The sequence below is a fragment of the Peromyscus maniculatus genome, chromosome 6 (genome assembly GCF_049852395.1).
Source record: "Peromyscus maniculatus bairdii isolate BWxNUB_F1_BW_parent chromosome 6, HU_Pman_BW_mat_3.1, whole genome shotgun sequence".
NCBI classification, from domain to species: Eukaryota; Metazoa; Chordata; class Mammalia; order Rodentia; family Cricetidae; genus Peromyscus; species Peromyscus maniculatus.
The window spans coordinates 128805778-128831368 of NC_134857.1; the positions used below are offsets into that span (position 1 = coordinate 128805778).

At 38.6% G+C, this 25591-nt stretch overlaps 1 protein-coding gene across 45 annotated transcripts in view; it reads right to left on the minus strand.

The window, feature by feature from the left end:
* The window catches only part of Adgrl2 (adhesion G protein-coupled receptor L2), a 647549-nt gene that overhangs the window by 156243 nt on the left and 465715 nt on the right, over window positions 1–25591 (minus strand). For 2 of the 45 annotated variants that reach the window (XM_076575179.1, XM_076575184.1), the window contains exon 2: window positions 24700–24771. The exons of 40 other annotated variants lie outside the window; for them this stretch is intronic. The gene's annotated coding sequence lies outside the window, so the exon portion shown is untranslated. Of the gene's footprint in view, window positions 1–9105; window positions 9423–24699; window positions 24772–25591 lie in introns of those variants that run through there. 3 more of the 45 variants (XM_076575219.1, XM_076575180.1, XM_076575196.1) reach the window with 3 other exon arrangements.

Consider the following 25591-nt stretch of genomic DNA (forward strand, 5'->3'; position numbering starts at 1 on the left):
CTTGGATTCGGAAATCAATGTTTTTATCTTATTTACTTTACATACTAGTTAGTCTTGTGTTAGGTTCTAAAGGGATTGTTTGGAAAGACGAAAATATGATGAAGTTAAAATTCTAAGGAGAATTAAAATGTCCTAGAAAAATGTCAAATAGAGAACATACAAAACAATTACTTAAATTATCAAAACTTAATAGTAACCAATTTATTTAATATCAAAATCGGAGAGAGTAAAAAGTTTCTGCATGGCTATCTCCTCGAGATGTCTTAGATCAGCTGACAGCAGCTTTCTGAGTTGCTCACGGCTGAGATCAAGAGCACACTTAACCTGCCTACTGAGAGTTGGGACCCTTCACAAACATCTGGGTCTCAAGTTCAGCAACTGCACAGGCATGTAGGAAAGTCCATAAACCTACAACTGTGAAGTTGTCTGATTTTCCCACTTACAGACGTTGGTGCTGATGTCACTGTAAGTAATATCAAGGAAAACATTCATGGGCTTCCAGGGTGGCTAAATTCCTATTGGACTGGCAGCCACTGTACATTTATTCTACTCACATATCAACATGACAGGAGAGACTTCAGGAAAGGACAGGCCCTGAGGTCACCACACCCCCCTGCCACGTGTATCTACTGATGTCTACAAAAAAACTCAAAATGTTTTTTCTTAATTTGTAGAGAAAAGAAAACATATCAATTATTTCTAAATAATTAAATCTACTGGCTGTGTTAAAAGATTCTGTTTGAGTCCTTATAAATGAACAGAACAGACTGTCCTCTTCCAAAATCAGAGTTAATTCTAAGAAAGAATCTTAGGATAGCCTTGGCTAAGGAGGGAGAACCTATCTTAAAAGTTTAATGCAATGTCAGAGAGGAATTTGTCATACAAATTTTTAAATTTTGTTGAAAATTCAAAACATTAAATTTTATAGGTTAGTGCTGCCCCACTCAGAGTTGGAGGAAGCCTAAGGATTTCAGAAAAGTGATTTTTCCAAACAAAAATGTAATTTCACAATTCCTAGTGAAATTTCAGATGACACTAAGAAAACCATAAAACAGTGATGTTTTCACAAAAAGCAAAATAAGGTTACAAAAACTTATTCAATGTTTAAGTAACTTTACAAGACTTCATTTGGTAACTAATTAATTCGTGTGTGTGTGTGTGTGTGTGTGTGTGTGTGTATTAATGATTTTTCAAACATTTTAATTTAAAGAGCTTTGGGGGAAGAGACGGGTTGTGTCATTACATACAAGAAAAGAGGAAAAGCATATGCTTGACTGACACCTGCAATCCCAACTTTTGTATGCTGGAACAAGGCCAGCCTGGGCTACAGGGTGAGAGCCGGCCACAGGGTTGGGGGCGGAGCATAGTGGTCGCCTTATAACCTCAGCGGGAAGATCAGACATACAAGGCCAGCCTGGACCATGCAATGAGACCCCATCTCCAGAAACCAAACAGCTGATGTGAAAAGGTAAGAACCCATGGCAGCCAGTGACTCTTTAGCTCTCCTGAGTTTAAAGTTATGAACTGTTTCATTATATTTGGAAAGAGTAAAACCACCAAGTTACGTGCACAGACTCTGAGGGAGTCAGAGCAGGGATCAGATAACATCGTTTATGAAGGACCAGGTAGGTAATAGTTTAGGAGTCAACAGACTCTGTCACCACTACACAACTAGGCCACTGAGTGGTAAGGATGATCACATGACTATCAGTGTCTACCTGCATTACCAGTGCCCTCCCTCAGTCTGCCATTTTCAGAAAATTAATCTGAACATTCAGGTACAGGTAAATGAACCATGCTGATGAGAAAAACAAAACAAAACACCATTATACCAACAAGAACAGACAGATGTGTCTATCACCATACAAGCAGATCCATAAGTAACCCTCACAGTGTTGGGGAGGCTTAAAAGAGAGCACAGGACTTTACCCTGGCTGCTGATCTTACTACGTTGTCTGGCATGGGAAAATGCAAAAGCCATCAAAAGAGCAACAGGAGCCTCAAAAGTAAAGAGGTTCGGAGAAAACCCCAGGTACTCCACCCTGAATGTGATGGAAATGGCTTTTTGGGAAAGTGGCCTCCTACACATAGAGTCTTGGCGCTCCTGACCCTCATGAGAGACACGAGATCTGTCCCAGTCACACCTGTGTTAAGTAGGAAATTGCTAAGCTCGGTTTGATGACTTTCTTCGAGAAAGCTAAAAATTGCACTAGGGTGAATAACTAACCTTACTCCATATAACTATGAAGTACTAATTACTATATACGCTGTTAGTTGAAAAGAATTATTTTCAAAGTTCTTTATTCCTATATCCACAACCAACCCTTGTTTTTAACAGCAAATGTGCCTTTCTGCAATGTAATGCCCACTAAAATGCAACAAACCATAACACACAACTCATAAATGTAACATCTTAAACTACAACAGATATCACATTAAAGAAAACGAAGACTAAACTTTTCTACCAATATTATACACATAAGACAAAGAAGAGAGAAGGTTACAAATTTTTAATAAGAACATTATATTATGGTAGTAGTAATCTAGGTGTTTTACTGGAAGTAAAGTGGATTACTGTAAATGAAATTTTAAAATGTCTTTTCCATTTTACAGATAACACAAAATGACTTTTTTTCATGTCTCTGGCGATAAGGATAAATTTGCCACGCATTTAAATGGTGCCTTCGCTCTTCCCACCCAGGCTCATGAATTAATAATTCAGTGCCATTAATACAAGAAGATAAATGATAAAAAGGTTAAGGCGCATGGGCCAACCATATACACACACTTCTTTTAGCACAGTTAATACGTCCCTACCAATTATAGCTAAAACTTTTAAACAGTTTCCAATAGCGTTCTTACGATCTAAGTACAGCTTATACACACACGATTTCACAGGATACATTCCTAATAAATCTCCTGCTGGCCCCAAACAATCATTCTAGGGGATTAAAACGCAACAACTGTTAGCATTAGTAATGCCGAGCACACTGTGTATTAAAGAAACCCCTTGCCACTGTCAGTCTCCGGAAAACCTTCCAGACGGACGATCTGATTAAGAACGAATCCGACCTGTACCTTTCGATTGCTAACTTACTCTAACAAAGGAATAAATTATCAGGAAATAGTAATAGAGAAAAACTCCGTGTTTACAATGAACTACCAGACGCGGTTTGAACCTAGCCTTCCTAAATGTGAAATAGATAAACACTACTGATACCATCTCAATCTAAAATTTTAAAGCCAAAACTGCTCTGAAGCCTTGTTTAGAGTTTGAGAAAGATACAGCTGTGTTTTGTGATTTATGGAGTTGGGTTGGTTTGGTTTTTCTAATGTTTTTAATCCCAAATACATGTATCATTGTCTCAATGTGGTTGTTTTAAATGTTTATTTATTTATTGGCAATAGGGAACCGACTAAGGCCTGCAAGGAAGGAGGAGACGTACTGGCAAAAAAGACAAACTGAAAAATTAAAATTAAAATTACATTTGTAAAATATCCAAACCAATCTAACCTCAAAAATACTTCATCTAGTACTCTACTTGCTCAAATTTATTCCTTCAATAATTGTGAATAGGGCGGGGGGGATCTGTGTGGTTGGTATGTAAAATGAATAGAAATTGTCTTAATAATAATAATAATAATAATAAATTCAAAAGAAGAATTGTGAATATGCCTGTCACAGTGATGTTACTCCAAATGTTTTATCCATATAAGGTCTCTTTTCCTTTTTACCTAACCATATTCTATACAGACCTGATAGAGTTATGCTAAGACAGTCAATCAGATGACCAGGAATAAATCCCTCTTCTCCAGTCTCCTGCCACCACTCTGAGTCAGGTACTGGGTAGCTGTTACTGGGTCATCTTATGTCAACTAAACTCTTTGAGCTACTTTTTTAAGCTCTTGATGAAAATTGTCAATGTTCTTCAGCCTAAGTCCCCTGACAGTAAAATAGGCCTGGTGGTGTAGGCCTGTGATCCCGCTATCTTGGGAGACGAAGGCAGGGTAGCAGGTTCAGCATCACTCTGGTTTACAGAGGAAGTTCCCGATGAGCCTGTATAATTTAAAGGCCCCGTCTCAAAACAAGCAAAGAGAGGTTGAGCTCAAGGCTGGAGTGCTTGCCTAGCAGGGGTCAGGCCCAAGCTCAATCTGCAGCACCCACACCCACACCAAAAGATTTCTGAATGCACAGTTTGTGGGGGGCTAAGGTGGGCACCACAAGCAACACAAGGATGCCAACAAAGACAATGAAAGGGGCCGACAACACAGGAGTGATTCTACCATCCCTGTGAAGGGGATGAAGGCAAGCACTCCCGGGAAGCGCGACTTTTGCTTTTGGCTGTAATCTTGATTGTGAAGTAGCGAGCAGATGCGTAATAGTAAATATACAACAAAAAACCAACTATGGAGAAAGCATCATTTTTAATTCATTTCTCCTTCTCACATCCAAATGTGAAAATGGCCCGCCTTTCTATGCTCTCCAGTTTGTGAAAATCTAGTAGTACGTCATTTTATGTTCTCAGGCCATGCTAGTCTTGCTTGCCGTGTATGTCTGGACCACTTTGACACACTCACACTCTTACTTCCGACTGCAACCCCTCTGCCACTTGTTCTTTGCCTGGAGAATTTCTTCTGCCCCCTGCCCCCATTTAGGTTTATGACTTGATTTTCTCTAACTGGAGCCCTGGTGAAACCTCCAATACACACCTGGAAACAAGGCTGTTTTTAACCATGGTACAGTGCACTCACCATTATCAAAAAGTATCTGAAGAATCACTTCAGAAAATCAGGAGCTAATTGAAAACAGACCTGGTAACTTTCTCATCCATCACTTCATCAAGTGCCAGGCACCGTTCAGAAGGCAACAAGCAAAAGCATAGGAACCAAGGCTGAAGGGAAGACAAGAAGTCAGGAAGGAGAGCGGGAGGGAGCAGAGCAAACTGAAGCATGGCACGCGCATGATCAGAAGGTGGATTAAGGAAGTCAGTGGGATTCCAACACTGAAGGGCAGAACAGAGACAAATTTCATTCTAAATTAGAAACAAATTTACAGGAAGATTTCAAAAAGGGGATGTTTTTTCCAGCCAGGGCTATTTTTCAATTGAATACTCAAGAGTACGCATTAATAAAATAGCAATGAGTATTTTGTCAGAAAGATGAACTTATTGATATGATACAAATTATCTTATTTGCAGCATCTACAGGAGTCAAACAAAGCCCTCCAGTGAAAAATTTAAAACCACTGGGTCTCAAAGCATAGAGGCACCAAATTATGACTGAAACAAAGCCTACAGCTCCACTCCAAATCAGCAAAATAGTCCCTGAGCAAATTAGTTAGAATAGTAAGTCTCTAAACACACAGAAGCACACATACACACACACACATGCACATACACATGCATGTATATGCACATGTACATGTACTCATACACAAACCCTCATAATTTAAAACAATTTAGAATGAAGTATGTGAAAATATATGAAGCTGCTAATATTGAATCTTCTAATTTTGCATTTAGATAAAACCTGAAAATTGTGTAATGAACAGATTAGACATCTGTGTTGCAAAGTACACCCCCCAAAAATTTTTTTTATTACAAGTGTTTTAAAGTAAGCTGCCATTTCCACATATTTAATATGTGGAAAAAATAACTGCTCCTGCCAGTAAACTACCCCCTTAACACCAAAATATCATTGAACAGAGGTAATATATATGTTTAAAACAAAAACAAAGCCATTTTATCTCCATTCTAAATAAAAATGTGAGCCTGGAATTTGGGTCAATGGCATGGTGTTTGCCTAGCATGAACAAGGCCTCAGAGTCAATTCAAACCTATATTGAAGCATGAAAAAAAAATTAAATGTTCACATTTTTCTTACAAATGCTAGAACAATCAGTAATCCAGCTCAATAACAACTCGTGGGTCATCTCACTTCTACAGGACTGAGAGGTAACCTCAATGTGAGGATGCACCCCAGCCTCCTGTGAGGAACCCACCATGTGTCTTGTCTCTAATGCACAATGTTGCTTTTTAGTCTATGATTCATAGAGACTACGGAAAAAAAAATGGCTACTCTGAAATCATACCAGCATTTGCAAACTAATTATCCATAATACATAAATTCAACATTGACAATAAGCCTAAGCAACTCATTTACAAAGAGACACACAGGTATTAAATATGAAATTTAACAGGTTTTAATAATTAGACTCTGTAAATAGTGTGATATGTATGTCTGTCCTAATTTGGTTAAGAAGCGTTTCTCATGAAACACTCCTCAAACTAAATACAAGGAATTTATTCTGGCATTTCACTAAATTAAAATCCTGAAATCCTACAGCCTTATGTACAAATTTAGATTTTATTAATACTTTAAATCAAACCATAGTTATTATTCAGTTTCATCTAATGCAATTTACAGTAGACTTCTGCTGCGAAAGCAAGAACACAATGAGACCCTAATCAGATTTTAATATAAAGGCATTGTGGAAGGCAGGGAACCACCCTCCTGCCCTCCCCTCCCAAAAAATCCTGTCATTTCACAATTAAAAGATAAAGATCACCCACTGATGATGTATGAGCATCCACTGAAGAAGAGCTGTGAACAAATGGCCCTTAGCATTCCAGAACATGTTCTGATGCCAAAAACGTGACCACCTGTGTTAGTGTCTCATGTAAAAATGAAACGCCTTTGTCTCAGAGGCTGCTGGATGACTCGGTGGTAACAAGGTTTGGTAACAGTCCACGCACAGATTTATTAAAATATTATGAAAACATTTCTTGAAATATTTTACCTTACAAACATGAAAAATCTCCTTTTTAAAACTGTTATTGTTTTTAGTTTCCACAACCCACTAAAGACAATGACATTCACACTTCAACACCAACAAGGATGCAGTTAACTCCTTTACTTCATGCTGATTACCTTGAATCTTGTCCCCAGCATGACCGATCCTTTCAGAAGGAAAAAGAAACAAGTCCACATCCGAGACCCTCAGACATGAATCCCTTTGGCTCCCTTTGCAAGACGTTAATAGGTAGGAGGATCCGAACGCTGGGAACCATATGGGGCCAGGTATGCTGGAGCTATGACTGAGGTGGGGAGAATCTACTTTTGTACATCTATATGGTAACTCCATCAGGCATCATATCACGAAGGGGAAAGGTTACAGTATTACCTTTTGTACTTACAAGAAAGGATAAGCAACGTGTTCTGGCATTTTCAGATAGAGAGAGACACCAACACTTCCTGTTCTCAGTATTAAGACCTTCATTTTGACATGGTACTTACTGATTTATCATCTAAGCTACCAAAACTAGAAAAACCTATAATAAAAAGGGAGGGAGGCAGGGAGAAGAAAGAAAGGAAAGGAGGACAGAAGGAAGGGAGGAGAGACAGACAGAGACAGAGAGAGACACAGAGAAAATATGAATAGGGGGACTCAGCCTCAAACAGAAATGAGAAAAGAAGAAAAGGGGAATCTGGCCAAAACAAGAATGAAAGACAAAAACGGTTTCCAAAAGACATAGACCACCTGAAGACTGGAACCACCATTCGCCAGCTTAAATCTACATCAATGACAGCTATGGAAAGCATTGACTGAGGGCAAACTGAATTCGAAACTCTGCCCTATTAGTCTGCATCACAAGACACCCTCCACTCTCTAGAAGCAAGACACCTTTGAGTGAGTCCAGAACACCCAAGATCACATGCCTATTCTACTGTTATCACTCCCGTATCCGTGAGAATCCTGAGCTACTTAGGTTGTAAGCTTAATTATCATCATGGGACTCAAAGTCCTCATCTATCTACTCAAAGTACACTGAAGGAGTTGAAATAACAGAGGATGTGGCAAAAGTTCAAATGTGCCCCAATCTAGAAACAAAACTCAGGTTGGGATATGGCTCAATGGTACAGCTTTAGTCTAGCAAGGGTGAGGCTTGCTTAAGTGTAGATCCCAAGCATCTCCTGCCAAAAGGAGACCCTGAGAGCCCATTGTGACTGAGTCTACTGTGAGCCCACCCATCACCGATGGACTGAGCACAGATGGGCTGCTGTTTAATTAACATATTACAAAGGACCACCAATTAAACCTAACACCACTGCCATCTAGCATTGGGCTTGATCTTCTATTTCTGTTGGTTTTGAGGCAACTCATATAATACCATCCAGACTGTCCTGGAACTCATGGTAATCCTTCTGCCTCTTCCTACGAAGTGCTGAGAGTACAGGCATAAAGGACCTTTGAAATTCTACTAAATATTTTTCACTCTTATAGAGAATAAAAGTTAGTAGGGGTATTTTCTACTTTTTAATTTTTATATTTAATTAATTGTATTTAATTCAACAAATATATAACATCAGGAATTTATGATAAGAAAAGAGAAAGATTAACTCAGGAAAGACCAACTGCAATGAATAAAAAAAAGAAAAAAATCTTCAGGGGCAGAGAGATTTCTAAACTACCTGGAAAGGGACAGAATGGTAACAAAGAAAACCTATGAATACTGACAATTAAGCTGGTTGTTTACAGAGCTCTTACAACAGTAGGAAGATTAGAACAATGACAAATATCTCAATGTATCTATCCAGGATAAAGTAAACATTTCGTTTGAAATAGATTATAATAGCTGGCTATCGAGGCTCTCATTAATTAATTAATTAATTAATTAATTAATTAATTAATGGAAAGCCTAAACCTTGTAGCTAGAAAACTATACGACTCATTTTATACGAGGAACTGAAAAACACTACTTAAGCACACAGCAGCTCACCCCCAAAACACTTATAGGGATAGATATAAAAGATAGAAAAAAATCTATTTTTGCACAAATATCACATGAAAAATACACATACTGCGATTGGGGATATAACTCAAGCGTAGAGCGCTTGCCTAGCATGCACAAGTCCTGGATTTCAGTCTCAAGCATCTCAATAAATAAGTACTCGTGCATGTTAGCTTAAAGCAAACTGGGGCAGTGAGCATTTAGTTATGCTCCTCAAGAATTACGAGAAACAGGAAAAGTCCTCTCCCTTGTGAAGGGGGTGTGGCTAGAACCTTGGTCCTAGGCTTTGATTCCTCACTCCTCCTTTACTTACTGGATTACACTCAACCATTACAACGTCTGTCCGTCATCACTGCCTCTCACCAGGACTGTCATCCACAGCTTCTAATTAGGTCTCCATCCCGGCCACTATTTCATCACTCTATTTCATGGCTACACAATGTCCGGAAACTAGCAACTCAATGTAATACTCTCTCAACTGAAAACACAAACGGTTATGCTCTTCTCCATCTTCACTGCGCAAGCTCTTAACAGACACATCCCAAAGCAACAGCCCAGCTCCGCCCCCTTCCACTCTCAGACACATTCCTCGAAGGCCCCAAGCCTTTCTCCTCTTGCACAGCCTGTACCCTGCAGTGCTCTCTCGCACAGCCCTGAAATCGACTCCTTTCCACACCACTCTTTTGAATGCACTCTTCTTCGCTGTTTCCACGGCTTTCCCTCTACACCTCATTCGGTCACGTCTCCACAGTGTGCAAAGCTCCCGTTTCTTGCGCAAACCTCGCATGGTTAGTCCCTTTCTCCAGGAGGGGCCTTAATAAACGTCCATGCACCTAAAACAAACAAGACTAAAGCCGCAGATGAATACTAAACTAGATGAAATGTGCTCACCAGGGGGCTTGCTCTTGGAAAGGTTAAAACACGGCATTTTAAAAGACAGCGTTGGAGACTGGTACAAGCAAATGCATATTTTTGGTCTGGTAATTTGGGCCAACTTGGTACCAGAAATTCTGTCAAATATTTGAACCCACATGTGTGGCCACAATAACCTCTGTGGTATTACAGGGAACCAAAAATAACATCCTGAAGGTGAAATCCAAGGCACTGCAAATACTGTGGATTATTAAAGTAAACCCCAGCTCTTGCCTGCCACTAACACAGGGACCCCACTGAAGACAGTCTCTGAGCCAGGCGAGGGTAACCTACTTTCACAAATTGTACCCAGGCAGGAACCAGATCTTTTTCAAAAGACACTTTAAGTATACATTGTATTGTAAAAAGCCTCTGAAAATACCTCTTATAACACCAAAACTTCCTAGTTGTGGACACATTAACACAGTTTCTTGAAACTGGAAGAGAAAAGTCATTGAAAAAAAATGGCAAACGCTTTATCATTCCATATCTTGCAGCCTGAGAAAACTAAGCTACATAAGACAGAGGGTGGTTGACATGGCTGCCGAGTGTTAGGATTTACTCACTGTTATGACCACCATGGAACCCTACTACTTCTGTATACGTGAAAAGTCAGCTGAGGTAGCAGTAAAATTAAGTCTTACATGTGAAACAATTTCAAAGATGGAAAGGTCTGCCTTTCAGGTAAACAAGCAAACTGAGTATCTGTTCTAGATTTTCAAAGACAGAGGTACGTTTCTGGTTTTATTAGAACTATGAATGGTTATTTGCTCTTTTTTGTTGAATCTGTAAAATCTACATGTGTTAAACCAAAATCACTCTGCTCTGGGTTGGTTATAGTCACCATCTGGGGTGTTCAGCCATCATCCAAACTTGAAGTTTGGATACAGTGAACTTCTAACCTCTGCTAAATCTGGAGCTGTTGGAAAGTGCAACCATGACTGGTCCCCTAAAAGCTGTCTCTAGTGTCCTGCAACAGTGACTTCAAAATCCTTACTTTGGCTTTTTAACACCTATATTTCACTTTGAGCTTTGTGCCAGGAGCTGAACCCGGGCCTTCAAGCATACTAAGCACATCTGACCGACTTTAAAAAAAAATGAAACTATATGTTAAAATGATGAAAAATATTAAATCTTTCATAAGTACTTGGTATTAAAAGTGCCAATTTCACAAAGGATGAACTTTCAGAGATGAATGAACCTAAAGACTTGGCAAGGCCTGGGCATTCTCCAAAGTTACTGTACAAAAGAGGGCTAATGAAAATGGTAACTATTAGCTCAAACTATATCCTGCTTTGTGGGATTCTTCCCAGCATTTTCAGTTTGAATCTCTGGATCTTCAATTATTGATTCATTACAGGTCGCTATCCAAAGCTCTGTGCTCAGAATTCCATACGCTTTTTAAATCTTTGCAATTTTCTTCTTATGAAGTAAATATAAATTAAGGACAACAAAATGCAGTTACCACATAATTTTACCAAGGTCGTAGAATCCAACAGAAAGTGAGACATGAGAAAAAAAAAATTGAGATGTGGATCTTACAAATACACTAATTTATAGATAGTCGAGCCTGTCTGCATTCAAAGACTAAGATGATCAACCATGTTAAGTCTCAGCCAGAGCATTTAAATATTTCATTTATCATAAACTGGGATAGAATGACCAAAATAAATCAACTGAGGTGCATACTTCCACATGCCAACCCTCTTAAATAAACTAGCTTCCCTGTGCCTTTCAAACCACTCCACTACTCACAGGAACTGAAGGTGGCAATACATACACAACACTCAATGTCCCTAAAGAGCTCCAATGGAAACGTTTACTATTTCTTTTCAGGAAAAAGAAAAGATGTGATACCAAGTTTTACTTTGCATGCTGACAAAGGCCATCCATAGTTTACAATGAGTAATCATCATAGTTAGCATTAAGGGGAACCTTTCACAATGGTACCAGACATGGAGGGGGGTGGAGTACCAAGTTTTCCTGTACTAACCAGGGAGGGCTTGAGTACATCTGGAGTCACACGCGACCACTGTGCATTTCACCTACACAAACCTGTTACGCCTGCTAGTAGTCACTAAAAGCACATTTCACTCTTGGAGCGGGGAGGGGTCAGATAGCAGAAATTACTTTGGAGTGAATGGAAATATATTTTCTTTAAAAATATTAATTTTTTTTATTCATGTATGTGTGCAAGGTTGGTAAGTTTCTGTGCACCACATGCGTCCAGGTGCCCACAGAGCCCAGAGGCATGGGGTCTCCTTCAACTGGAGCCACAGGCTGTTCTGATGAGGGTGCTGAGAACAGGTAGAAACCAAAGCCAGGTCCTCGCAAGAGCAGCAAGCACTTAACCTCTGAGCCATTTCTCTAACCCCCAGAAAATAATTGTTGAGGAAGAAAAAAACATTAACAATTCAGTGGGATGTGAAAATATCAATCTATCAAAAAGCAATTTCGATAAAAACTACTCTATGTGAGGACATTCTCAAAGTATTAAATAATATGTAAAATGCTTAAAAGTGATCAGAACAGTGCCAATGTTCTGATGATAATGGAGCAGTTTTATAAGTGTGCAGAAATTACAAGTTATTCTTTACAAACAGGCAACATTGCTTTAACAAGATTACATTAACAGATCAAACTGTGTTTCCAATTTATTTTTAATTCAACACTAACATCATGGTGATATGACTTCAATATTCCTGGAATTTTCCTTCTGATTGTCACAGAATTAACATGCAACAGTGAGAAAGAGACCTTGGTGCATTGACCCATTTTCAGAACTGTTTTCTGTTTGCTTGCTTTGGCTTTTTACAATAGGGTTCTCACTCTTCATGCTAATTCTCCAGCCTCATCATTCTTAAACTTCTACAAATATTTAAACAATAGTTGTAATATAGACTATTTAATTGATCATTGTTTTAAACAGATCAAATTCTTATTCTTTAGGCTTTCAAGAATATTCAAAGTATTGAAAAATCAATCCCAAGTATTTTGAAAACTGCAGTATCTGAAAGTGAGTTCTGGGTCAGTGAAAAGGATGAGGGCCAGGGCACTTGCTGCCATGCTGGGTAGCCTGAATTTGATTTCCAGAACCCCCATTGTGTAAGAAAAGAATCCACTCTTGAAGGTTATCGACCTCTACATTTGTGCCAAGGCACATACAAGCCCCCACCCCCAATACATACACACACACACACACACACACACACACACACATGTTACATATGTAAAAAAAATAGTAGACGTAATAGGATACTTAAGCTTTGTTCTTGGAAATTTTTAAATGTTAATGGCAACTGAAACAAATTAAATCTACTCTCATTTAATGGTTTCAATTACAGGTTCCTAGAATAAAATTTTACATAAACTAAATCCAAATATTTCATCATAAATCTATGCAATATAATAAAATATGAAACATGCCTTTACAAGAACAGTAATAAACAATTTCTTTGCAATGGATTCAGAGTTCATCAGTTTCTAAGCCACCAAATGGGCACAGGAGAGGGCTACTCTATTAAAGCAACAAAGCATAAACAGTATACTTGGCCAACGTGTTCATTAATAATTTTGTTACCCCATTTATATGAATTCTGTGTCATCAGAATTCTACAAAATACTTTATAGGCATTAATCAGGACTAAATCTTTATGGAGGTTATAATCAGAGAAAAGTGGTTTTAGAATATATTGCTAATATCGTAATGTGCTGCAGCTGTTAGCCCAAACCCCAGATGTGAAGGAAAGACTGTCTTCAAATAATTTAAATTGCAATTCAAATAATTTCAACGGGACAGGTATTAATGCTTCACACTGGTTTGTTACTACGAATAGATCACAACAGCTTTGTCATGAAGCCCACACAGGTCCTAAAACGACTGCACAAGGATTTTCTTTGAATCTACATTAATCTTTTACTGGGGGACCTGGCATAGATAATAGAACCCTCTGCACTGATTTATATTTTGTCAAAATAAAAATGCCTTCCGAAATCAAGCCTGACTTAAGGAGCAATAGGTACAAATAGTTCTTTGAAACCATCACATAAAATTCAGTGATTAAAGAATTTTACTGAGTTTTATTCTTCTTTCTTAAACATGGAAATCAAAAACAGTAGGCTTACCAATCATATTTACATTAAAATATTTCAACCACACAGACATTAGAGTCAGACATAAAGCATCAGCTTTTATATTTTGAGTTTTTTATATTTCCTCAAGGGTGTGTTCGATTTGATATAAAGGCAAAACTAAAATGCTTCAATGAATGGGGGAAAGTGTGAAATTTTGAATTTTATTTTCTTCAAAATAATTGTAGAAATTTAATATTCTATGACCTTAATCCATTGGCTATTTTGTTAAGGTTTGGATGGGCAGTATCATGTGAATGCCACAAAAATCTATCAAAGTATACATAATAAAAAAAAATGTTCTTTAAACCTTTGTTAGACTTAAATTTGAAGACATCTGTGAGGCAGACAAGGAATTCTTTTGAAACAAATAATTAGAAAAATTTTACTATTTTATCTTTAAAATAAAAGTGTTAATGTCTAAAGCCTATGGACATGAGAGAATTTAAACACATTTTAAATATTTTTTTCTTTTTTCTCATTTAGGTATGAAAACATCCAGATTCATAACTTTTCATTCCTAGTTCCAAATATCCACAAACAAGCTATGATTACTATTTAGAGTTTATGTTCTCTGCCTTCATTCAAAGTACTTGATATAATATTTGACTCATGATTTAAGAAAGATCAAAGACACACTTTTTAAAATGAACATCTTCCATTTTTATAACCCCTTTATTAAGAAAGTTACTTTGACAGTATACTCATTACTTATTTGTTATTCATAAATATAGTCTATTCATAATAGATCTTGCTTTTTTAAAAAAAAAATCAGTCTGCTCAAATGAACATGGGACCAATGCATACATATTTACTCTTAAATCATAAATTTACAAGTGGGCATGAGACATTACATCATGAATTTATATTCTTCAAGATTATATGATAAGATTATCTGACAACTTACAGAGACTGCCAAGGCTGTTTCTAATTGAAAAGGACTATCAATGCCTCCCATAACCATTCCCAATACTGCAAGCAACCAGCAGTATTTTTACAAGAACATTTGAAAACATTTTGCAATGGACTCAGATTTCACTAACCTAGGGGTGAGGGGAGTATCACTGAAATAAATGTTCTACTTTTAAATTTAAGACAATACAAGTAGCACTTACCCTAGCTGTACCTTTCCAATAACATCACAGAAGTTATGCACTTTGTGACAGCCCCTGCGTCTCGCCTCACAGTTCTTCTGGAATGAATTCTGCAGTAACCCTTACCTTGCTGAGAAGGAAGCTGAGGCATGAGCCGGGAGAGGGTAATGAACTGTACTATCAGGCTCCACTTCCCAGTGCCTACCCACTGGGATAAGAAATGTCCCCGCATAGCATTATTTAAGACAATGACACAAACTTGGCAATAAGGAATGCCTATCAATAATGCTATTGAAAAGGAGTATGCGGATGCTTGTGTGAAGCACAGCACCGTAATCCTGTTGAAGAATAATTGCTGTTGCTAACAGTTTTACCCTGTTATGAAAATGCTCCGAAGAGCTGTAGCACAGACTTGTTGAGATAACACAGAGTGTAACACTTACACAAAAGCCCAGGTCAGTGCCAAGAATCTCTCTATTAAACCATTTTTCTCACCTGCAGGGTTACTCTGTATAACAGTAATGATCTGACTCCGCACATTAGGTAAAGATTAGCTAATGGAATAATATATTCAATACAGTGAATTTCATTAAGAATCAAAGCCCTTTAAAATACAAAATAAGTATGTTTGTCACACCAATTTGGCAAAGGGAAAGAGACTATTACATCTCTCTTCAAGAATACATAAGTGGATAACCCTTTTTCATATACCTCCACCAAGCAAATTTTCAAATATTACTTCATCAAAAAAGTAGATGCTGGCATTTTCAATAGAATTTGATACTGTTAAATTTACTACCAAAAAGCAGTATGCAGGCAATGTGAAACAAATGAAAATGACCTGTGTACTTACTGCCCTAATTGTCAAAATGCCCGTATCCAGAACTCAAACAGTTCAGAATGTCTTGGACATTCCGTTGGCACAGTTCATGAAAAGAACAGCTTTCAATCAAGCACTGCCTGTCCTGCTTACATTCACATTTTTCCAAGGAATCAACAGTTCCCTCATCCCTTTCTGCAAGGTCCTTCCTGATGGCCGCTTGTTTAAGTGTCACTGACTAATCTGCTCACTGTGACAAGTAGAAGACTTTAACCTGAAGGGATCATTCTTTGTTTCTGAAACAAGAACACATTCATCTAACTTAGTCTATTGACTAAGTGCACAGGAGAGCGATACAATTTGCTACTTTGTGTTTATTGGTCATTTAATAATATTTTATACATCTTGGGAAAGTTCCTAAAACCTTATCATCTCTTCCTTAGTGAACACAGGTCTAGAGACTTTCCAAATGTGTTCTCTCCTAGAGGTTCAGTCAAAATAATATAAAACCTCAAAATGAATCAATCTGATGTGCTGATGACTTTTCTAATATTTTTACTAATTAGGGCACACTTGTAGTCTATGAATACAGGAAATGATAAACATTGAACTATTAAATTTCACCGGTATTTGGCCACCCTTAAAATACCTCACATTCTAACCACCATTTGCTCACACACAAAAGTAAATTGAAAGTCTTTAATATAATTTTCAAGGGTAAATTATCAATGCAATGTGCCCTGACTATTTTATCTCATATACAAGCTCCCTCTGCAGGTAATAACAAGAGTTAGCAAACATATTTGTAATAGCTAAATACTACTACCTACCCTGTTCTCTCATTTGAGTAAAATGATGTTTCCTGAAAATTTGTGTTTGACAAATAATTACCTTATTCTCCACCCTGGTTAAGAAGGTAGCCTGGCCTGGCAGCATGCCCACACTTATCAGTCACCCTCGGGCTCTTCACATTATTGGGGTGTGGGGACAAAAACAAAACGTGTTTACACTTAACCAGCTGAAGGCCAAGTGCCCAGCACATGCTTCATTCACCTTCTGAAGGCAGAGCAGGCAGTCAAAGGAGGTGCCTTGACATCAACTGACGGGAAAAGAAAAAAACTGTTTTAAATGAATACACCGCACATTTTATCTTAATCTTTCTCTCGGGAACTCCAAAACCGAGGAGAGTATTTATTTTTTTAAACAAATTTTTATTAATTTAACATAAAAATGAAAATTTGAAAGACCATTATCTACACTGTAAATGCCATTACCTCTTTTGTTATATTTGTTTCAGAATTGTTTTTACTCTATCTTTAACCAAGACCCACTTTTGCCAACTGTCCATCTGCCGGGTTGATATACATTAGGGTGCCCGCAACAGGAAAGGGTGAAGACCAGTCTCAAATTCTGGGGGACAATGTGTAAACCCAAAAGTAGCTTAAAGGCAGTGGTTGATGCCATCGATTCTATGATTTCTCCTTTCCAACACCCACACCACCCCTTTATAATATGTAAATAATGAATAGAAACAAGCCAAATCTAATTTGATTTGCCTTACATTAATTGATAACCTTATAAAAACTGTTTTCTTTTTAACTTGTTTCTTTTGGCTTGGTTTGATTTTCTGATACAGGGACTCCCTGTAAAACACAGACCGGTCTCCAACTCATGACCATTCTTCTGCCTCAGCCTCCTGTGTGCTGGGATAACATTCTTGTACCACCACACCCTACAAAAGTGATGCTTAAAAACAAAACTGTTAATGAGCAAATGAAAATTATAGGATGTGGGTGTGGTTCAGAGACAGATCACTTGTCTACCATGCACAGGGCTCCAGATTTTACCTCAGCACTGCAAAACTAACAAAAATGTAAACATGGATTAATTTTCATACTAATTACAGAAACAAAAATTCTATGTCACTAGACTTTTTTACCCCAAGGAAACAAAGAAAATAAGGCAAAGGAATTTTAAAATATAATAACAATATGAAAGCTGCCTTTTGTGTGCCTTGTGGGTACCACAGCACTCACAACAGAAAAAGCAAAGGGTATTAACATTCCTCTTTATTTGTCTATTGAAGTAAACAGAGAAGGCACAACTATCCAGGCATTATCTTCCCCATGACAGAGATGCCTAGGGCATTGTAACTCTAGTCTATGATTTCTGTTCATTGATGCATCTGAAACTACATGAAGCAGGTTTGTACTGTATCCATCTTTTTAAATATGGAAAACCAGCCATGGAGGATGTTCAGCCTATCTGTCTCCGGTGTACCCCTGTCAGTTCACAGGAAGCCTTCAGCAAGCTCTGTGAAAACATGAGCAACTATAGAATACAGGAGCATAAACACAAAACAGAACCCAAGGCTGCTCCCAACAGCCACAGAAAGCAGGAGACTCGAGGAACTAAGACAACTTTAAGAATCCCAAAATTAGGAATACAAGGAAGGAGTTGGGAACGGAACACAAAGGGAGAAGCTTGCTTAGCAGCAAGTATAAGGCCTAGCCTCAATTCCTAGCACTGGGGGAAGGGTGGAAATAGGTGGAGAAAGGGATGTGTAAGAAATGTAATTTCGAATCAATAACCACAGCACCAAACACTAAAAGACAGAGGCTTTTAATGCAGGAGAATAAAATTTCCCTGTGGAAGGTATGTGTGGAGCGAGGAAATAAAAAGGAGAAAAATAAATGTTGCTTTTAAGCGAAGACAGAAAAATCATTTTTAACACTTCTTTTCTATGTGAGTGGAAGCTGAGAACTGATTACGTAATGGTATTCGACAGAAAATAAACACCAAGTATTGAGTTTATCAACATTTTATAACAGTTCACCCATTTTATGGAAAAGCAGTGATCCACAGCACTTCAGTTTTTCTTTAAATAATTAAAATTAATTAAATTTAGAAATGAGCATTTTTAAAACATAACAAACCTCTCTTTTGCACTCTCTATAAATAAACAGGGTAGCTCTGGTCTACAAAAGATAACATCAGTCAGAACCAACATCACCTAGTCTGTCCTCCAGCCAGCGGTTGCTTTGACAGGAACTGGGGTTAGATTATTCTGCCATCTAATCTGAGTAGTAATCAGTTCGAGATGTAGACTGACGCAACACAACCAGGGGAAGGATACTAACAGTGGGCAGCATGGACAGTGTATGGTCCAAAGGCTGAGAACAGAGTGGAGTTTGAGAGTAGAACAGAGCTGAACTCGCCACATCATTTCAAAAGAGATGCCATAATCATACCTGGTTCGCATTTTAAACTTTCATTCATTTTTAGCACATGACTGTCTAAAAATACCAATGTGTCAGAATGCTCAGAATATAAACTGTTTGCTCATGTGGATATGGCTGGCAAAGAAAAGGGGTTAAAGAGTGTACTTTGACAGCTAAACCTGCCTTTTTATTAGGACCACTCCGGCGCATCTTTTTGCCACTACTGTGCTAAAAATTTCATTGTGCGAATCAGAAAAAGACAGGGGCTCTGTATGCTTTTGTTCTGACAAATTAATATTGGTTTGATTTGATGGGCTGTCTTACCAGCTTCTGCCATCCTTCACAGGCAAAAATTAACAGTTCACTTTTATGTCCTTTTCTTTTTACTACATTTGATTAAAAAAAACCAAGGTGATTTAACATATTCTAAAATAGAACTAAGACTTGGTCATGTATTTCAGGGTACTCCTCCAGCCTGATTTTCAACCCTACATTTCTAATTTTATAAATTATTGGATCTAACTCTTTTAAAAGGCTTCTAGGGGTTTGGATTTTTTTGTCTTTAACACACATACACACAAACACACACACACACACACACACACACACACACACACACACACACACACACTGCCCACCCAGCTGTAAGTGGGCTTCTTTTAAGGAAACTAAAATTCAGAATTCAGAGACTGGGGTGCAATATCACGTATGCCCTTTAATGTTTATAAGATGCTCCTCACAGATTTGGGAGAGAAAAACATCCACGGCAGGACAGACTGGGACCCGTTGTCGTCCCCTACTTTCTTGTCCTGCACTGATTAATGCTTTGCTCTGCAGAGGGAGACATTACATCCGGGCTAAGACAGACCTAAATTTTACCCTCAGGCAGAAATCTGATTTAAACATCTCTATTTAAAGTGACATTTGTCCTCCTCCTTTCAACTGGTTTCCCTAGAAATTCCAGGGAGTTGACTTCATGACCTAAAAACAGCCTGGTGGCTTTGGAGCAGCTCTGTGACTATCCCTGCACTGGGGTAAAGCTGAGTGCCAGAATGAATCAAGGTGGCCATAAAACAGGTGCCCAGATATCTGCAGCAATGAAGTCTGCACCACTTTACTGCGCTAAGAATTGAAGATCGAGGATTCCGTACAACTCTAGTGCTGGTGACAAAAAAAAAGAAATCTTAAAACGTGTTCTTGTGGATGTTAACTGGCTGCCCTCTCTGAAGAGGGAAGTGTCTTCAGATTCCTGAAATCAGGTGTAGCATTTCACAGTGCTGATCCCAAATACCAACTGATCAAAAATTCTAGAAAAGCAACCTCTGTAACAAATAATACCACCCAAGAGTACAGTCTCCTGTGCATTATGTAACAACTGCCATGAAAATAAAAAAATGGAAAGAGAAAAGAAAAAGGGAAACATAATAGTAGTAATAATAATAAATCACCCAGTAAGCAAACACACGCACATTACAACAGGAGCCAACACCCTCACACTGCGAAGCTTGGCGACTTCTGATATTATTAAGCAATTTCAACAATGCTGGCAAGTTCCTACTAACCAAGGTAATCTAATTTCTGTTGCTTTTCAATCTAAATTGATTTTTTTTTCTTTTAGCTGTTCTGGTAATTGAACAAATTTATACAAGTGTGATGGGATTTTACTTACCACCACACAATGCATAAAATCCTCTATGAAGACAAACAGTATAGCTTCATAGAGCTGTATTTTTGTTGTAATTAAACAAATGGTATCTGGATTTGCTTTGTGCTTTCCAGACATTTCCAGAGTGTCTGCCGTAACTGCACTGTGTTTGAAGGTATTAGGAGTTTGGTTCCTTAAACTTATTCTTTCCAGGTAGTATTTGCTTGTCAAATGTAAGAAATTTTCTACAGGGGACAGGGCTGGAGAGAATAATAAGCTTTCCAAAACTTATTGAATTAAAATTTATTTTAGAAGTACTCAAACTATTGCTTGCAATTAGTCTATCAGACCAATGACCTAAAAATATTGATTTTTAAAAGGTATTTTTAGCTGATTGGACCTTCCTATTCTTACGGCCCACGGCTTGCCTAAAAATAACTACTTACATCAAAATTACTAAGGAAGTTTTCTAGTTTGTAACACACGCTTAAGGAAACCTACACAGCAGACTCAAGTGCCTGACTGCAGTCTGATGGGTGCTAATTACTCCTTGCTTGTGACCACACCAGGTCAGTATACTAAGTGTTATGACTCACAGTACCTAATTCCAGTAATTAACTATCTATCTGTATATTAAACAAATCATTTCCTTAAGCTGTTTCTTAAAGCATTTTTAAAAAGAGAGAAAGAGAAAGTCACTACTTTACCCAATCTTTGAGAACATCTCATGCAACTGAAGAGTTTAGAGAATAGTCCATCTATTTTTCTGATAAGATCACTCTAATTATAGTAATCTAATGATTAAGTACTTTTTTAACCTTTAATCAAGAATTATTTGCAGAGGTGAGCACTTGGGTAGGCCTGGAAAGCTTAGTGTTATGTAACAAAGAGGCTAACCAACCTATGATTTTCCTCTAGCTTTCAAGTAGAATGTTTTCATCTTTGTTCCAAATAGTTCCAAAACAGTTATGGATTGAGGCAATGTGAACTTGTAAGCACAAGAGCTGAGCTGACCAACATATCAAGAAGAATCCAGGTCCTTTTTACACCCAGCTACAAAAGTTGCTATTTTTAGTAGTTCATCGAAACCTTCAACTTAAATAGGCATACTTGTACATAACCTCCCTCCACAAATATGCACCTTATTTCTAGCACATATTACCTTGAAAATGACTGTGTTTTTGTTTTACAAAGATCTACTCTGCTCAAGAGTAGGCAGGTGTCAAATGAGCCCCTGGCCTTTCCAGACTCCAAAGCGGATACAAAGAATCAAGATCCCAGGGTACAAGCCTCTTGCAGGGAAAGTTCTAAAAATAACACTTGGCAGGATGCTCAGTTCTTCCATTCTTAAAATTGTATTTGATTCTTAAGCAAAACTCGCCTAACCTGAGTTCTAGTTATCAACACTTAGGCAAGTGGTAAACGTTTTCGTTAAAATGAAAACGGAGTGTTCATAGGTGGGTACAGGTGTGTGAAGCCCACATACTGCAATAAATCTCTAATGCTGTCTCTAGTGCATACTACATCTGTTAACAAACTATCGTTTAAATAATTTTTCACAAAAGTTAGGTCAAATAAATATTTTTATAGAAAACAGGGCTGTAACATTTTATGACTTGGGTTTGCAGATCGCCTGTTCCTCTGACCTTCACATCTCTGTCAGTTTTCTCATAACCTATATGACTTAAGGACACTAAAACACACTCTAAAAATTTTAAGAAAACACACACAGAGAGCTTCAGTACTGATCAAACAAAGCCCTGACCCTAAGTAAACCTTGGTTTTAAAGCTCCCCAACCTCTGCATGTTTTGAGAAACATCCAGAAGCCTTGTATTTCAGCTGATTGTGGAAACCGCAGCAGTAAAAACTCCAAGTGCTCATCTTAAATTAGGACTCACAGCGCTGCGTGTGAGATCTATGTATTTATATTATTTTTTATGGCATTCGGAAGTTCTGTTGGTTGCTTTGATGTTACTCCGCTAATAAAACAGGGCGAAAAGCCTGGAAAACAAAAGTTATTTATTGGAAATTCTCATGTCAAAACTTGAAGTAATTGGTTTGTTCTAGCCCACATGATTCAATATTCTGAATTCCCTAACTACCTGCTCCCAGGGCTATCTGCATTTCTAAATTCGGTTTCTGTTGCCAACACATACCAACCTAGTGATTGAAAATGGCAGCTGAAGTGCTTCAGCTGCACGTTAATTTTTCTCTAAGTAGCCCAATTTCGTCGTCTAAATTCTAAGAAATCTCATTTTCACTGCATTTTACACCTTTGGAGATTTGTCAAATTCAGGATCATATAAAATGAAGAACAATATTTTCAAGGCAATTTTTGGATGATCACTAATAGCTCTCAAGGATGGTGTGTTTTCTTCCTAACACTTAGCACTCAAAGCAGAGGAGTTAAGCACAACTGGAGCACAGGAGTCACAATTACAATCAATTACACCCCCCCCACACACACACACCCCAATACTACAGTACTTCTTTGGCTAGTGAACAAAGCAGATGAACAGCTATCATAAAATGATCGCAGGGTGACGCTCTCCATTGGAAAGGCATTAAAAAAAAAACTCATCTTGATCTGAAAACAATTACCACCCCATTAAACAAAAGACTAAAATATTTAGGCAATTAATGGTGAGTTTTTCCGCTCTGAAACTGCTACATTAGAATTCATTTCCACTATTAAAATAGAAGCTAGGAGTCCCAACCCTGAGTAAATAATCCTTCCTCCAAGGTAGGAAGGTCAATTCCTGGCCAAAAGCAAACATCACAGGTAAACCAAAAAGAAAAAAGAAAAGGAAGAAGAAAAAGAAAGGAGGAAGGAAGGAAAGCAAGCAAGCAAGCTTGCAATTTTCAACCATTCTCTGTTGATCTTTAAAAATCAGTTTTAAAAAACTAAAGTGAAATAAATACAAGTAATTTTCCTCAGGAAAAAAAAAATAGTTCTCCCTTGACCTCTCTGCCCTCCACAAATGCCCCACAGACCAGTTTCTTATTTCTTTCTTCACTCAAGCTCTAGGTTGCTAAAAGAAATTCAGACAACATAGTGTTCTACAGATGCTGGAAAAAACTGAATCAAACAAACGCCGTGTTTTTCTTGAAAAACAACTTTACGCTAAACAAAAAAAGTGTCTAGTGTTTGACAAAAATTTAAAGATGAAAACAAAATGGCATCTAAACACAACTACCTCTATTTAAATAAAAGTCATAAAATTTGAGTCTCTGTCACTTAGAAACCTTTCCAAACTGATACTTGTATCAGAAGTTGTGTTAATAAAGCTCACATGGGCTTTTAATTTTCAACAAGCTCTACTTCCTTTTATTCCCTATTAGTTTAGCAAGTATATAAAAGTTTCCGATGTGTGTCTTATCACAAAATAGCTATTGTTGTATAGACTAATTGGAAGCCCTTCTAATTGTAATAACAGAGCAAAGTGTGTCTTAGAAAAGCTTTGGGTTAGACAGTAAAGCTTTCTCAGTGTTCCACTAAGGGCACCCCAAAAGAAACGCAACGGAGACTATCCTAAAACAAAAGGTCACCGTTTTGCCTAAGAACAAACCATTTATCAATAGAAAATAATTGTCTTGCCATCTGCAAGCGCTGCAGAGCACCAGACAATGTTTCTTAGCTCACATAATTACGGAACAGGGAAAGTTGGGCAGCACAGCCTGGATGCTCCTTCCAGCCTGCACCCTTTACAATTCCCATTGCCCTTTGGGCCTGGGCTTGGACGCAAAAGGAAGACAGGCTGCAGTTTTCTCAATTGAGCTGAAGCTAAGAACCCTTTGATATGCTAATCACCCCCTTCAAACGGTAAGAATTCACACTTGCATTAATTCAAACAATTTGTGCAGCATGTGAAATGGCACCTCTTTCAGAGCGGGGCAACAAAAGGAACGCAGCAGCAGAGCATGCGTTCCTCGGGATTCCATCACGCACCAGCTTACTGGACGGCGGAGGGGAGAGACAAAGTTCGAAAACACACCTGAACTTAAACAGATTTTTTTTTTCTTTTAGAAGGAGTATCTCAGGAATTTCTAGTAAGCAGCAAAGCACACTACATTTATAGTTACCTTTGGCTAGGCTCAAGACAGTTCTATCCATCCTGGATGCTGTCACGGTCACCCCCAAAAACTTCTGTATTTCTGTGGACGAATTAGTGATTCTTTAGCGCCCGTTTCTTAAGGTTTACCCACCACAGACCCTGACTTAGCAAGCGAACTCCCAACAGTCAATCATTGACCAAACGGGCGTGCCTTTCTTCAAGGTTGGAACTAGACAGGAGGTAGGCAGCGTCAACTCGGAGGGCAGGCTCAAGACTTAGACCAGAGGGAGAAATGAATGAACCAACCACTGGGGAACGACGCCTCTGGAAAGAAGGAGCGAGCAGGGGAGCCCAGAACCGGGAAAATGCCGAAGAAAAAGCAGCGAGGGGCGGGAGGGGGCGGGGGGGGGGGCGCTCCTTGGAAACCTGGCCTTTGTAAGGGCAACCATCTGGTTGCCGCTGAGGCTCAGGCGCGCCCAGGCTGCCTGGAGAAGCTGCTAAGCAGCCTGACACCTTTCATGAAGCAGGAGGAAAACATTTCCTCCGTCTGAATATGAGACAGCACGGTTTGTATCTGGAGGAACGGAATCGAGGGGCCGGGAAAGGGGGAAAGAGGAAAGGAGGGAGGGGGAGGAGTCCCCGCACGCCAGGGAAGGGCTATGATGGGCAGCGCAGGACGTTGCTTTTGGAGGACAGGCCGGACCAAGGGCTATAAACACCCAGGAAGACGCACGTGCCTCGGCCTCTGCTCAGAGACAGCCCCGCACTCGCTAAAGCCTCCAGCAATTTCTTTTTCTAATCCAAACCCTGCAGTTCAGCGAAGAGGAGAAAAAAACTTTGCTGGTCCCAAGTGCAGGAGTCCTGCACACTCAGGGACGCCTTCTCGCTCCGGGTCGCCCTTGTCCCTGTAGTGTGGCGGA